The sequence below is a fragment of the Triturus cristatus genome, chromosome 11 (genome assembly GCF_964204655.1).
Source record: "Triturus cristatus chromosome 11, aTriCri1.1, whole genome shotgun sequence".
Lineage (NCBI taxonomy): Eukaryota > Metazoa > Chordata > Amphibia > Caudata > Salamandridae > Triturus > Triturus cristatus.
Genome location: NC_140594.1, coordinates 337,402,540 through 337,417,965, shown reverse-complemented (window position 1 = coordinate 337,417,965; position 15,426 = coordinate 337,402,540).

Here is a 15,426-nt window from a genome sequence, read left to right as displayed (position 1 = left end):
ACCTTACTCTCTATTTGTGGTAGTGTGGGCGAGCAGTAAGGCTTTATCAGAGGGTATTGTTAAGTATTTATTGTACACACTCAAGCAAGAAATGATGTCACACGCTCAAAGACTGATCTCAGAACAATTTGTTTGTATAAAAATATGATTTAGTTATTTTATTTCTAAAACCAAGCCAGATCTGGTGCAGGTAAGTAAAATAATACTTTGCAAAATCTTATGCAGTGATTTACAGTTGAATGCAGGTTCAAATGCAGTTGGTTGATTTACAGGTAAGTGAACAGTTCAAAATTACTTCTCAGTTACTTTACAGATTACTTTGCGTGTAAGTTTTTAGATTACTTTTAAAGTTACTTTTGCTAATCATTGTGATATCACACCGAGACATTTCCTAGACAAAAGGAAATTAATTCAGTTTTTACACATATGCAGTTTTTTAATGTTTCATACAAACCAACTCCACACTTAGAAGAATTTTCAAGGAAAAGCAGTCAATGCAATCCTAAGGGAGAAAATGAAGTTATCGGTTTGAAGGTAAGTACTGGTTTGTGGTAGCTTGTATTCCGGGGTTAGAACCAGGGTTTCCCCAGGGTCGAGGATGCACTCTCAGAACACCCTCAGTGGCACTAGGGTGGACGGTTGCAGAGTGCTGAGGTCCGGTGGTTAGCCAAAATATCGAGTTTTAAATTTCGACCTACAATAATATCGTGTTTTTAATATCGTAGGTACAGAATATCGAAGTCAAGAATATCGATGGACAGAATATCGATCCCAAGGTAAGTAATATCGAAGTTGATAATATCGAAGTAATTAATATCGATGTAAGTAATATCGTAAGTAAAAATTTCGATGTCAATAATATCGATATTTATTTAGTGTAATGTAATTTAATATGTATTTTATTTGTATGTTAAAGATTATTGTAATGTATTTTAATACATTTAAAAATAAATAAAGATTTATAATTATTTTACATTTAATTTAGCGTTTTAGTATCAGAGCGGGTTGTGGGTTTATAGGGGAATAGGGTGGGAAGTAATTTAATTATAATTAATGAATTAATATGTATTGTTTAATTGGTATTTATGATTAATTAATTGGTAATTAATTAATAATTGGTAATTAATTGATCAATTAATTGTTAATTAATTATTAATTGTACAATTATTTTATTAATTGGTTAATTATATACATTATAATTAGTTTATTATTAATATTTATTTATTGTTAATTAATTAATTGTTAATTAGTAATTAATTGGTGATTTAATTTTATTAAGTGATTAATTGATAATTAAATTAATTATGTGAATTTTAATGTGTAGTGGGTTGTGGGTTTATAGGGGAATAGGGTGGGAAGTAATGTAATTATAATTAATGAATTAATATGTATTGTTTCATTGGTATTTATGATTAATTAATTTGTAATCAATTAATAATTGGTAATTAATGTGATTAATAGATTAATTAATTTTTAATTAATTATTAATTGTAAAATTACTTTATTATTTTGTTAATTATATAAATTATAATTAGTTTATTAATAATATTTCTTTATTGTTATAGTTAATTAATTAATTGTTAATTAGTAATTAATTGGTGATTTAATTTTATTAAGTGATTAATTCATAATTAAATTAATTATGTGAATTTTTATGTGTAGTGTGTTGTGTGTTAAAGGGGGAATAGTGTGGGATGTAATTAAAATTTATTTATTTAAATATTTATTTGACATAATTGGTATTTAATAATATATATTTTTTTTAAAACATTGTTAACATGCAATTTTTTTATAAGAAATTATTGAATTGGTTATAATGTTAATAGAATCACTATGCTATCTAGTGCTTTCCCAACTGTTTTACTATCTGGAGTGGGAATAGTAATTTTTACCCCTACGCTATCCAGCGCTTTCCCTACTGTTGCACTCTCTGGAGTTGGAATATTAATTTTTACCCCTACGCTATCCAGCGCTTTCCCTACTGTTGCACTCTTTGGAGTTGGAATAGTAATTTTTACCCCTACGCTATCCAACCTTTTCTCTACTGTTGCACTGTCTGGAGTGGGAATAGTGAATTTTACCCTTACGCTATCCAACACTTTCCCTACTATTGCACTCTCTGGAGTTGGAATAGTAATTTTTACCCTTACGCTATCCAACACTTTCCCTACTATTGCATTCTCTGGAGTGGGAATAGTAAATTTGACCCTTACGCTATCCAACACTTTCCCTACTATTGCACTCTCTGGAGTTGGAATAGTAATTTTTACCCCTACGCTATCCAATGTTTTCCCTACTGTTGCACTCTTTGGAGTTGGAATAGTTATTTTTACCCCTACGCTATCCAACGTTTTCTATACTGTTGCACTCTCTGGAGTGGGAATAGTAAATGTTACCCTTACGCTATCCAACACTTTCCCTACTATTGCACTCTCTGGAGTGGGAATAGTAAATTTTACGCTTACGCTATCCAACACTTTCCCTACTATTGCACTCTCTGGAGTTGGAATAGTAATTTTTACCCCTACGCTATCCAACGTTTTCCCTACTGTTGCACTCTTTGGAGTTGGAATAGTTATTTGTACCCCTACGCTATCCAACGTTTTCCCTACTGTTGCACTGTCTGGAGTGGGAATAGTAATTTTTAACCTTACGCTATCCAACACTTTCCCTACTATTGCACTCTCTGGAGTGGGAATAGTAATTTTTACCATTACGCTATCCAACACTTTCCCTACTATTGCACTCTCTGGAGTTGGAATAGTAATTTTTACCCCTACGCTATCCAACACTTTCCCTACTGTTGCACTCTTTGGAGTTGGAATAGTAATTTTTACTCCTACGCTATCCAATGTTTTCCCTACTGTTGCACTCTCGGGAGTTGGAATAGATATTTTTACCCCTACGCTATCCAACATTTTCCTTACTGTTGTTTTTGTTGAAGTTGGACTAGTAGTTTTATTGTGTCTGATATTAAATATGTTTTCTAATATTTTAGCTATTGTAATATATAATTAATAATAAAAATTATTCAAATTAAAATTATTGATTATTATTTGCTATATGTAATTATTTAATATTTATTAATGTTATTGTTTTATGTGTATAGATGTATTGGTAATTTAAATAAATATTTAATAATTTATATGTTATAGAAATTATTATTAAAAGTAATTATTAAGTAAGTGTATATATTATATATTATATATATGTTTAATTAAAGTTTCATTTAATTATATATATTTATTATAAATTTTACATATTATACAATATATTTAATTATGTTTCTTTGATTTATAAGTATTATTTGGTTTATTTTACATATATTTTTAAACTAAAAAAAAACGATATTTTTGAATTACGATATTTTTGACATCGATATTAAATTTTCGATATTTTTGTACTTACCATGTTGTAGATAGGATGTCGATATTCTTGACCACGATATTTTTGTTGCGATATTTTTGTAGGTCGAATTTTTGTCTTTCGAAATTATGTCATACAATCCTGAGGCCCAATGTAATCAAAAGGGGGATAGGGGGCCTCCGGTTGGTGGCTGCTCACAAGCAGGCTACAAGGTTGTGGGAGCAAAGCTCCTGGTGTTAGGATCAGGGCAAAGGGGGATCTGAGTTAGCATACAAGGTGCAAACACTGCGGCACAGGGGTGGCTGGGTGAAGGCTGCTGTTTTGGCATCGGGTGCCCTGTTGTTTTCAATGGGGATTGCTGGTTTTGGTTTTTGGCTGCAGGCTCTCTCCAGGAAAACTTCCAGGAGGAACCAACAGCTGGGCAGTTAAGTTGGAGGGCTTGGGGACATAGGTGCACCTCGGGTTCTCTTCTCCAGGGCACAGGACGGCTGGATGCAGGGGTGTCTTTTGAGGTCAGATTTCACCTTACTGGGCCACTCGCGGTGGGGGGTGTCTGTGCAGAGGCTGCAGGTGGCGTCGGGAAGTCCTGGAGGGGTCAACCCACAGTGAACTCACACTCTGGAGTACTGGTGGACCTCTCTGAGACCAGTGAGCCACCCAGATTCGTGCCGAAGGCGTCGGGTGCAGTGGTGGTTCCAAGCGTCGTGTTTCTTTGTCCTCAGCAGGCTCAGAGACTGTATTGGGAGTTTCTTTTGAACAGAGCTGCTGTTCACCGGAGATCCAGTCTTTGTTGAAGGCAGTCAGTCCTCCCAAGGGTTCCAGAGGTCACTAGCTGCAGGATAAGGTGACTTATGGCACAGGATCTCTGGAAACTGCAGATGGACCGGTAAGGCTGGGGCCAAGTCAGTTCTTCTCTGCAGTCTACTCTGCTGGGCATCTTCTTTGATCCTTCTTCTTCTTAGGTTGCGGGAATCTGTCTGCTTGGTTCAGGGCTGCCCCCTAAGTACTGAATTTAGGGGACACTTTAGGAGTCTCGAGGTCAGTAGCCAATGGGCTACTGACTGTAGGGTGACTACACCCTTGGTGTGTTCACCCCACGTGGGGGAGTGGGCCCAATTCCTAATCCTGATTGGAGAGTACCTGCCATCTGCAAGTTGACCATCACTGAAGAGTGGGCTTCACCTCGCCTCCCCCACCTAAGGGGTGGGATTGGCAGAGGTGGGCATACCTTCTGGTCTGTGCTAATTGTTCCCACCTGTCTTCCTGCTGAAAAGGAGGGGAGACAGGAAGGGGACCTTCTCCTGATAGCAGAAGAGGCTGGGGGTTGCGTTACAAAGTCAGCACGGCCTTTGAAGCTCACCTGCCACAGATGGCTCTTCCTGGCCTGGAGGTGGTGCTACCACCTCCCCCCAGGAAAGTCTTTGTTTCTGGGCACAGGGAGTGAAGGCTCCCACCCCAGGGGTCCAACAACATGTCTCTTGGTGGCAGGCTGGTGTGTACCAGTCAGGGAATCCACCAGAGACTGGTCGTTTTTCAGGGGGCATCTCTAAGATGCTCTCTGAATGCATTGTATAATAAATCCCATGCTGGTATTAGTGTAGGTTTATTATGCTGAAATGTTTGCTACCAAACTTCCCAGAATTCAGTTATGCCATTATGGTGCTGTGGAGTTTGTATTGACAATCTCCCAGACCTAATACTCTTTATGGTTTTACTGCACTTACAATGTCTAGAAATGGACTTAGACACTGTAGGGGTACAGTGCTCGTGCAACTGTACCCTCACCAGTGGTATTGTGCACCCAGATAGAGGGTTGTCTTACTTATACCATAGGCAGTGGGTTGCAGGCATGGCACACAGGAATGTGTGCCATGTCGACTCTTCACTTTTCTCTGCACCAAAACATGCAGCCTACAATGGCAGTGTGTGTCTTTTAAGGTACAGGACCACAAAGGGTGACGCAATGTGTGCTGCAGCCCTTACAGGCCTTCCCTGGTCACAGTGCCTTTGGTACCCATGGTACCTTTTACAAGGGACCTACATGTGACCAGAGACGTGCCAATTGGGGATACAAAGTTACAGCTTTGGGAAAGAACACAGGCCCTGGGAACCTGATTGGCAGGGACCCAGGGAACATCTAGTCAAAGTGCATTGGAAATCTAGCAAAAAGTGGGGCGGGGGTTCCTGCAACAGAAACCCAGCTTCCTACACTCCCCAGTTTTTCCATACCACTTAAAGCCCTGCATAATAGCAATAGTTTAACTTATATCTGAAACTCTATGCCGCCGTCAATAGCCTGCTGAGTTACTTCAAGTGTCTGGGAATGCACCCTGCATTCAGACAACTCACTCCTCATTCTCGCCCTTCACTTTCACGTTCACCCTGCAGTCACAGCAATCACAATCTACTCACAGTGATCACGATGCACTCACACCATTCACCCGCTCACCCTTCACTCATAGCAATCACTCTGCACTCACAATGCACTTGCGCAGTTCACCCTGTACCTCAACCTGTTGTTACAAGAACACACTACCCACCTGCACTCATGTGTCACTTCAGCCACCTGTCCCCCTCTATGCTCAATCTGCAATCTCACTCAAACAAGCCCATCACTAACCATGCATTCATTCATCCCACTCTGCACCTACATCCGCAGCATACGGTCACCTCACTCACCCTGCAGTCACTCCTCTTACCCTACTCTCACACTGTCGCATTTCTCACTGTGCACTCACCTGGGCACTCCTGCCACCCTCACAGTGCAGAGGATTATTGTGCCTGCTACAAAGAATGTGTACCATACAGATCACAGAAATGAGTGTGAGTGTACTATGAGTAGCGCTATAAAAAATGAAATGTTTGTCAGAAAGGTGCTATAGAGAGATGAGATGCATTGTTGGTGAGTGGTACTCAATCAATCAATCAATCATGGCATTTGTAAAGTGCACTACATACCCACGAGGGTCTCAAGGCGCTGGGGGGGGAGCTGCTACTGTTCGAAGAGCCAGGTCTTGAGGAGTCTTCTGAGGGTCAGAGGGAAATCATAGAAAAGGAGGAAATGGGGGAGGGGGTGCAAGAAAAAAAATGTTGCACCGTGTGTGACCAGTGCTGGGGCCAGCCCTAGTTGGGAGTGTTAGCCTTGCCACCTCCCCCCCCCCCCCCGGCGTTTGGGTGTAGTTGCGCCCCTGAGGTACGTTGCATACTTAAGGTGTTATCCAGTGCCTCGTTGACCAGTAAGTCAGAGGGATATGTCCACAGCTTTAGTCAGATTACTGTAAAGACAATGCATGTAAGTGTCCAGTTAATGAAAAGAAGCAGAGATGTTACACCTTTACTGCTATAATGAAGAGCTCGGCGCGCGTAGTGTTCACACAAGGATCAATAAAAAGAATAGTGTAAGTTATAACAATGCGGCGACAGAGCCAGATAAATAAGCAGTCTATGTTGGGGAATATAGTGCAGGTTATCAGGTCAGAGAGTGATTGAATTCAAATGGGTACTAGTTGCGTCACGGCCTTTGGACCCTAACTGAGTAATGCAGAATTAATAATTAAACTGCACTGCATACTTATGGGAAACGAGAGGTGAAGCTGTCACCAAACCCCCACACGTGGGCACCTACTTGTTGTAACTGAGAGCCACGTTAATAATGAATTTCGCATTTGGAGGAGAACCAATCTAGAAGATCAATGCTATTACCACCCACATTGCACCTCTCTCTAATTTTCATTGGTTATGCTGGTTTTAACCCCTTCCGGCTCTGATGTTTATGACTGATTATTTTAGCCTTGACTATTTATGTTCTAGGCACCATTTGTTTGCCTTTCACACAGTGATAATTTAGCCCAAGGGCTTCAGAGGGCCTTGCTTGAGCATCAGATTACATTAAACAAGGTAACAAGGTCATCTTTTTATTTTTATTTTAGGCGGGGGCAGGTTAAGTGCATTGCCGAGGATCACAGTCTAAATTTGGCAGCTCTGGTTATCAGACCACATCTTCTCCGTGAAGTGCCCTCCATCAGTGTAGTATCAAAGGTTCCAACAGATACTGGGTTTAGTTCCGTGTTGGACCTCAGATGTGTTTGGGCGAGGCAGGTTGTAGGAGAGATATGAGTTGTGGCTCCTGTATAAGCCATTTGGAAGTCCCGGGCTCGTTTCCCCTCCTGTCCTATAGCTAGCTAACCATAAAACTGGTTCCGGGGAGGGACTAAAGTGGGCCTTGTTGAATGGTAGCATGATTTCTCTTCAACTATGTGATTAAACATATTCTCTCGGGAATCAATATCAAACGTTAACCCTGGTATTGACAACCGTTGGGTACAAAACAGGGGCAGCCGTTACGTGGAACGTTGAAGCATTTGTAAAGTGGGGGCCACTCGGCCCTCACACCCACATGGCGGTGCGGCGCCCCCCCTCCCCCGGCCTTTCGGTGTTGGGGGTGTGTCGCGGGGCGATGATGCGCGCGGCGCACCCCCAACACCGATTGGTTGATGCCGCACCCGTGAACCCGGAAGCAGCCATTCGGCTTCCGGGGCAGAGGGGGCGGGACGATCGGGGTGCGGGCCCCCAGGACGATGTGCAGCCCCCTTTATAAGGCACGGGGAGCGGGGGGGGCGCCCTCTTGCTCCTGGCTCGCTCCCCGTGTCTTCCGTGTGCCCCACGCTCGGGGCGGATTAATTATTTCTTTTGTTCCCTCTCCAGGCAAAGCGGATCGGCGTGAACCCAGGTCGAGGATCGACTTTTAATCTTCACGGAGATCGGCAGCTTTGCGGCATTGACGGCGGAGGACACACGGCGAACACGCGTGATCAACGGGGAGTGAACCGAGGGAGCAGAGAGGTTCCATAAATCAGTGGAGGTCGAGCCCGTTGATCTACACGGAGCGCTGCAGGTGCCATTCAGGACTGGGGGGAGCGCATCGAGTGTTTCCACCGACCGGTAAGGTGTGGGAGCTGGGTCGGGTCGAGCGGCGAGATAGGCTGCAGCCAAGAGATTTTAACGGTGATTAATTGAATTGGTGTCTGCTTGGTTTGTGCAGGTTGCGAAGCAGGATACAGCAGGGCAGCCACTGGAGGGGAGACTAAATAGTAAATGCGTGATTTCTAATTTGTTTGAAGTGGTTTTTTTAGGTGTTTTCTCCCGATCAGTGCTCATATTATATTGGTGTCTGCTTGGTGAGTGCAGGTTGCGAAGCAGGGCACAGCAGGGCAGCCACTGGGGGGGAGACTAAATAGTAAATGCTTGATTTGAAGTGGGTTTTTAAGTGTTTTTCTCCCGACCAGTGCTCATATCATTTTCTCAGGAAGGTCCATTGCAGGGCTGCGGGTGTTGGGCAGTTAACCCAGTTTTGAAGTAATTAATGACATTACTGTGAATTGCGGGTCTGGAGAAGGGGTTTTGTTGATCGCTACGAGTCTATTCCAGCTACAGGGATTGATTGTGCAAAGTGTTTGTCCAGGCTAGTAATATTTGTTTTTCGTTGGAAGCTTGACTCTGGTGCTGCTTTCCGGTGGCGGACAACAGATCACGGCAGAACACAGCAACGGGCTGAGGACACACGGGTCTTCGGTGGTAAGGGGAGTGAGGCGGGCCAGCATTTCATTGCTTCTGGAGGGCCGCGGGGCTTGAGACCTTCCTACAAGGGGTTGGCGCTCGCCCACACGCTAAGACTAGCTTGGTGTGTTTTGCGGTCACAGTTGCATGGTGCTTACGGCCATCTTCACATCCTCCATCTGAAAAAGGTACAATCGCTGGTGTTTGGCTAGGACTAGTTTGCATTACGATTGTGGAAATATGCTGGGTGCACGAGTTAATAGGAGTTCTCGCATGGAGCAAATGATGCAGGCTATGATGCGCAGGATGACGGCGATTGATAGGCGGTTGGGTAAAGTGGATGAGTTGGGTAGGAATGTGGCAGAGATTAATCAGAGGTTGGACGGGCCGCCGGGTCCACAAGGCAGGCCAAAAAGGATAGTCAACCCACCACTGCCTAGAGGGGAGTTTGTCACCCCTCCTAAGAGGGGCAAGTCTAAGAGAACTGCGCGCGCAACGCCCAAACATACAACTGACGGGGAGGGTTTGCCAGGGGGAGTGCCTAAGGATGCCCCCGTTATGCCCCCGTTGGCACCGGCGGGGCCAGCCCCCGTTATTCCTGCTTTGCCGGTCGCCCCTGTCCTGGTCATTCCCCCTGCCACCCCTGTGAGCATTGCCCCCGTGGGGGTTCCAACCCCCCCGAACAATGTTGTCCCGGTGGAATTGGCATCACAGATAGCCGCTGTTTTGCCCTGGTTGCAGTTGGGGGGGGGTATTGCCATCGTCTCAGGATCATTCAGCCGAAGCATTGAAACTGGTTGAGATGATTAAGTTGGCCAGGGCGGGGGAAGGGGCACCATTGGCACCACTTACTTCCCCAACAGGTTCTACCAGCGGGCAAGCGGCGAAGAAGGATGGGGCGACGTCGCAAGGTATTGACAATGGTAAGGAGGTGGCTTTGCCATTACTTAAAGATGGTGCTATACCGTCAAGGAAGGAGAACTTGGGGCAACATGTGTCTCAGGCTGTGAAGGAGATGATCTGGGCGGGCAAATATGTCAACATTTTCTCCTTGCTGCTCGATAATAGGGAACTGGAATACGCCAAGTCACAAAAGGAATGGATGTTGCCCAGTGAATGGAGAACAGAGTTGGTTAAGTTCAGGGTTGAGGAGACATTTGTTAACTGGATGAGGGCCTTTTCCGTGTTTAGTGCCATTACAGCTGAAAGGTCGCCCAATTTACAAGCCGAAATGGCCTGCTACCAGAGCAGAATTGCCATGTGGAGCGAGACACAAGTGGGGAATGGGTGGAAAGAGTATGACATTTCATTCAGGAAGGCTAAGGAATTCAATCCTTCTCTAGCGTGGGATGTGGTGGATTCCTTGTCATGGTACAACCAGATATCTGGGGGGGCAGCTGCGATGGGGGCAACCACTTCGCAGAAAATATACCCGGCCAAGCCGCAACAGCCCTTTCGGCATGCGCAAGGAGGTGAGGTTCCAGGAAAGGGCAAGGGTTGGGGGGAGAAAAAGGGCGTATGTTGGGATTTCAACAAACGGTCCTGCACTAGGGCAGCGGGCACATGTAAGTTCAAGCATGCCTGTTCCTTGTGCGGGCACCCCTCACACCCAGAGACTTCCTGCAGATTTAAGGGTGGCAACCAGGGTTCCAGGGGGAGAAGGAACCCTGAATAGGCTAGAGGAGGGTTTAGTATCGCACACTCCCATTGATGTCATGGCAATGATTCCCTGGCTGAACAGATACCCGGATCACGCAGCGGCTAAATTACTTCAGGAGGGATTTTCTTGGGGTTTCAGGATACCGGTGGGAGGGTACACAGGTAAGACTGAGTGCAGGAACCAACTGTCTGTAAAGCATAACCCAGGGGTAGTGGCTGCAAAAATTGAAAAAGAATTACGCCTGGGTAGGCTAGCAGGACCTTTTGACGAGTTGCCAGTGCCCAACTTTGTTTGTTCCCCACTTGGTGTGGTCCCTAAGAAAGAGAAAGGCGAATATAGACTCATTCATAATCTCTCAGCCCCAAGGGGGGCATCCTTGAATGATGCCATAGATGAGAATGTCTGCAGCGTAAAATATGCCTCTTTTGATCACGCGGTAGTGTTGCTTAGGGGCCTTGGTCCAGGGGCATTGATGGCCAAGTCTGACATAGAGTCTGCATTTCGTCTTCTCCCTGTGCATCAGGGGGATCACCACCTTTTGGGGTTCAAGTTTGATGGGAAGTACTACATGGACAAATGCATGCCCATGGGTTGTTCGATCTCATGTGCCTATTTTGAGACGTTCAGTTCCTTCTTGGAATGGGTAATGAGGCAGGCAACCGGGCATCAGCAGGTCATGCATTACCTGGATGACTTTCTCTTCCTGGGTGCGGCTGGGTCTCAGAAGTGTGCACGGGCATTGGAGGAATTTTGCGTGCTCATGCGGGCTTTTGGGGTCCCGCTGGCGCCGGGGAAGACAGTGGGGCCAGCTACTTGCTTAGAATTTCTGGGCATTGAAATAGACTCTGTGGAGGGTTGTTTCAGGCTCCCAAAGGAAAAGGTATGTAAATTCAAGGCGGCATTACGCGCATGCCTGGCCAAAGAGAAGGTCTCGTTGCAACAGCTTCAGGAAACAGTGGGCCAGTTGAATTTCGCGTTGAGGGTGATACCAATGGCTCGCCCCTTTTCTCGCTCAATTGCGCAGGCTATGAGGGGCCTGCGAGAGAAACACCACCGCACTAGACTATCGCTTGAGGTACGCCAGGACATGCGGATATGGATGGCATTCCTGGAGGACTTCAACGGCAGGGTAGTGTGGTCCCGCCCCCCCATTACTTCAGCAGAGTTAGGTTTATGGACTGACGCTGCTGGGAGTGTTGGGTTTGGTGCCATCCTTGGAAACAAGTGGGTCACCCACAGGTGGCCGGACGAATGGGTGTACAGTGAGTTGACAACCAACATTGGTTTTCTGGAGCTGTTCCCCATTTGGGTTGCATTAATGGTCTGGCCTGACATCCTGCGTAACAAATCTGTAATATTCTGGTCAGACAACATGACGGTGGTGGAGTGCATCAATCAGCAAGCGGCACGCTGTAAGTTCATACTCCGCCTCTTGAAGGAGATTGTGTTGAGATGCTTGCGATTGAATGTTGTATTTAGGGCAAAACATGCCCCAGGTGTCCTTAATAATGCAGCTGATGCACTCTCTCGCCAAAAAATGCAGGTATTCAGGGAACATCTTCCAACAGCAGAGCCTACACCGACTCACTTCCCGTCAGCACTCTGGCAGATTGGTGCCCCAAATTACCGGACCTCGTGGCTGCTAGCTTAGCTCCCAAGACAAGGACAGCTTATGAAGGGGCGTTTGGTTCATATTGCACGTTCTTGGGGTGTGACTGGGAATCCAAATGGGCTTTGGAAAATAGCTTTACGGATTATCTGGGTAGTTTGCATCACGAGGGTTGCTCAGTTGCCACAGCGAACAGGCATAGGGCAGCTGTCTCCTTTTACGCACAGGCGAAGGGGGTGAAAGATCCGACTAACAACTTTGCGGTGCGGAAGGGTCTGAGGGGTTGGCGCCGCTTACAGGGCAGCACGGCTGACACTAGGAAACCAATAGGTTTGGAGAGGATGACCGTATTACTGCCTGCATTGCATGACGTCTGTAGCTCAGGCTGGGAGATACAATTGTTTAAGGCAGCGTTTACGTTAGCCTTTTATGGGGCGTTGAGGCTGAGTGAGTTGGTGGCAGCCTCTAAGGCAGATAGGCAGGGGGGTATCCAATTCCTGAGCACAACGATTCAGGGAGACACATTGTGGGTGACGATTAGGAGATCGAAAACTGATCAGGAGTCCCGGGGGGAGACTGTGGTACTGCACAGGGCAAGGGCCAATCCTTGCTGCCCGGTACACCACGTGGAGACTTTCATCAAGCAGCGAGGTGCACTGTTGGGTGGGCCGCTCCTATTACACGCGGACGGCACCCCTTTAACCAAATATCAGTTCAGAAGAGTCATGGAGTTGACTATTGCCAGGGTGGGCCTTGACCCGAAGGAATTTGGCACACACTCCTTTAGGATAGGTGCAGCCACCGAGGCAGTCGCAAGGGGTTTACATGTGAACAGTGTTAGAAGAATTGGGAGATGGTCACCCAATTCCAATTGCTACAAACGGTATGTGCGGGTACACATGTTGTAAAGTACCTAGGGTATTACTGATATCAGGTTTTTCTTTTCTGGTTTTGCAGTTCCTTCGCTCTGTGACGCAGGCGGAGAGCTTGCTTCGGGTCATCATCAGGATTCATCGGCGACTCATCAAGGTGTGAACAGTCAGGAACACAGGACGCGGTCAGGCAGGGTTTGGATTGTTGGTCATTCTTATGTCAATCGTGCTAAAAATGTCTTTTTTGCAGGCAAGGGTAGAAGGGAGCTAGAGCACGAAGGTTGGTCCATCTCTTTCTTTGGGAGGGGGGGTCTCTGCCTCAGTCAGTTTAGGGGATTCTTTGCTGAGTTGGTCGCCCAACATACAGCCCCACCGGCGGTGGTGATTCTTCATCTGGGGGGGAATGACCTGGCTAGACTGGGTAGGAGGGTCCTCCTGGAAGAGATCATATCAGCAGCGGGTTGGGTAAGGAGGGTGTGCCCTGACTGCACTGTAGTCTGGTCTCAGCTGATACCGCGTCTGCAGTGGCGTGGGGGTGAATCTGTCAGGGCATTGAATCACTCGGTAAAGAGGATCAATACCAAGTTAGAAAAACTTTTCCGAACCTCTCACTTACAGACCATCCCACATGGGGCTATTTGGGGGAAGGATTTGTATTTACAGGATGGGGTTCATTTGACTGAGGCAGGGAATAGAATATGGTGTAATAATATCCTAGCTTGGTTGAAGGGCTCTCTGAGGTAAGGATGACCTTGAGGCAGGAGTTGTGGGGGGGGCCAGATCGTCGGGAAACAATGCTGGCCTGTGGCGGTAAGGTCATGATCGGTGAGCAGCAATTTAAGGTCCTAAGGGGGGCGTCACCATCCACGGAGGGGGCGGCCCAGGGGGAGGGGCCACTGGTCCCTCCTAGAACTTCAGGGGCAGGAATATCCGCTAGCTGCTAAAAATGCGGGGGAGGGAGTCACGCTTTCCTTAGGCTGGTAGCCACCCCGCACATACACCATGACGTCAGCATATGACGCAAAGTGTAAGGGCCCTCCTTGTTGGTTAAATGGAGTTCACGATGCCGACGGGGTAGGCGGTCCCCTGTCGCGCATGCGCACCTCTGGGTAAGGGCGTGGTTAGTAGGACTTGACACCGGTTAGCGACCTTGCCGTCCGGCCAGATATGTTAGAATGCAAAATTCAGGCAGGATGTTAGATTCGGATAGGAAACACGCTGTATTAGACGTTTGTTAAGGTTAGCCTTTGATATTTGTCTACGATTCTGTAAATCTAATGTCATGAATTTTGCTTATTCTTGCATAACTGATGTAATGTTGATATTCATCCTTTTATTGTTTTGTATAATAAATACGGCCGGGGGGTCCCTGACCCCCCGCCTTCCAAAGATAATTTGCTTATGACAATTCTTCAAGGTGGTGTGGAAAGCTGGGAGGGGAGGGTAGCCAGTCACGGACCATGTGTAAAGTGGGGGCCACTCGGCCCTCACGCCCACATGGCGGTGCGGCGCCCCCCCTCCCCCGGCCTTTCGGTGTTGGGGGTGTGTCGCGGGGCGATGACGCGCGCGGCGCGCCCCCAACACCGATTGGTTGATGCCGCCCCCGTGAACCCGGAAGCAGCCATTCGGCTTCCGGGGCAGAGGGGGCGGGACGATCGGGGTGCGGGCCCCCAGGACGATGTGCAGCCCCCTTTATAAGGCGCGGGGAGCGGGGGGGCGCCCTCTTGCTCCTGGCTCGCTCCCCGTGTCTTCCGTGTGCCCCACGCTCGGGGCGGATTAATTATTTCCCCACCCACCAGCCCTAAAAAACAAGCTACTAAACAATGCTAGCCAGGGGTGTTAGTAAGTTTGACATAGGCCTTTTTCCCGTTGAAAGGTAGGATTGGTTGTGGTTAGTTAGGAAGGTTGTCTGCACTAGGCCTTTTTTCCCGTTATACAGGTGTGATTATGTTATTAAACAAGGTTGTGGGTACCTAGGCCTTTTTCCCGTTTTATAGCTGTGATTATGTGTCATTAAAAAGGTAATATTGTGTGTACTTACTACTTAGGCCTTTTTTCCCATTAGCACAGCATGCTTCGTATCTATATTGTTGGTTTTAGTGTAGTGTAGTTGTCCTTTAGCGAGTTCTTTTTCTAGGTTCATCGTCGTATTTATTAGGGTTGGTCAGGCGGTAAGGTCATGATCGGTGAGCAGCAATTTAAGGTCCTAAGGGGGGCGTCACCATCCACGGAGGGGGCGGGCCAGGGAGAGGGGCCACTGGTCCCTCCTAGAACTTCAGGGGCAGGAATATCCGCTAGCTGCTAAAAATGCGGGGGAGGGAGTCACGCTTTCCTTAGGCTGGTAGCCACCCCGCACATGCACC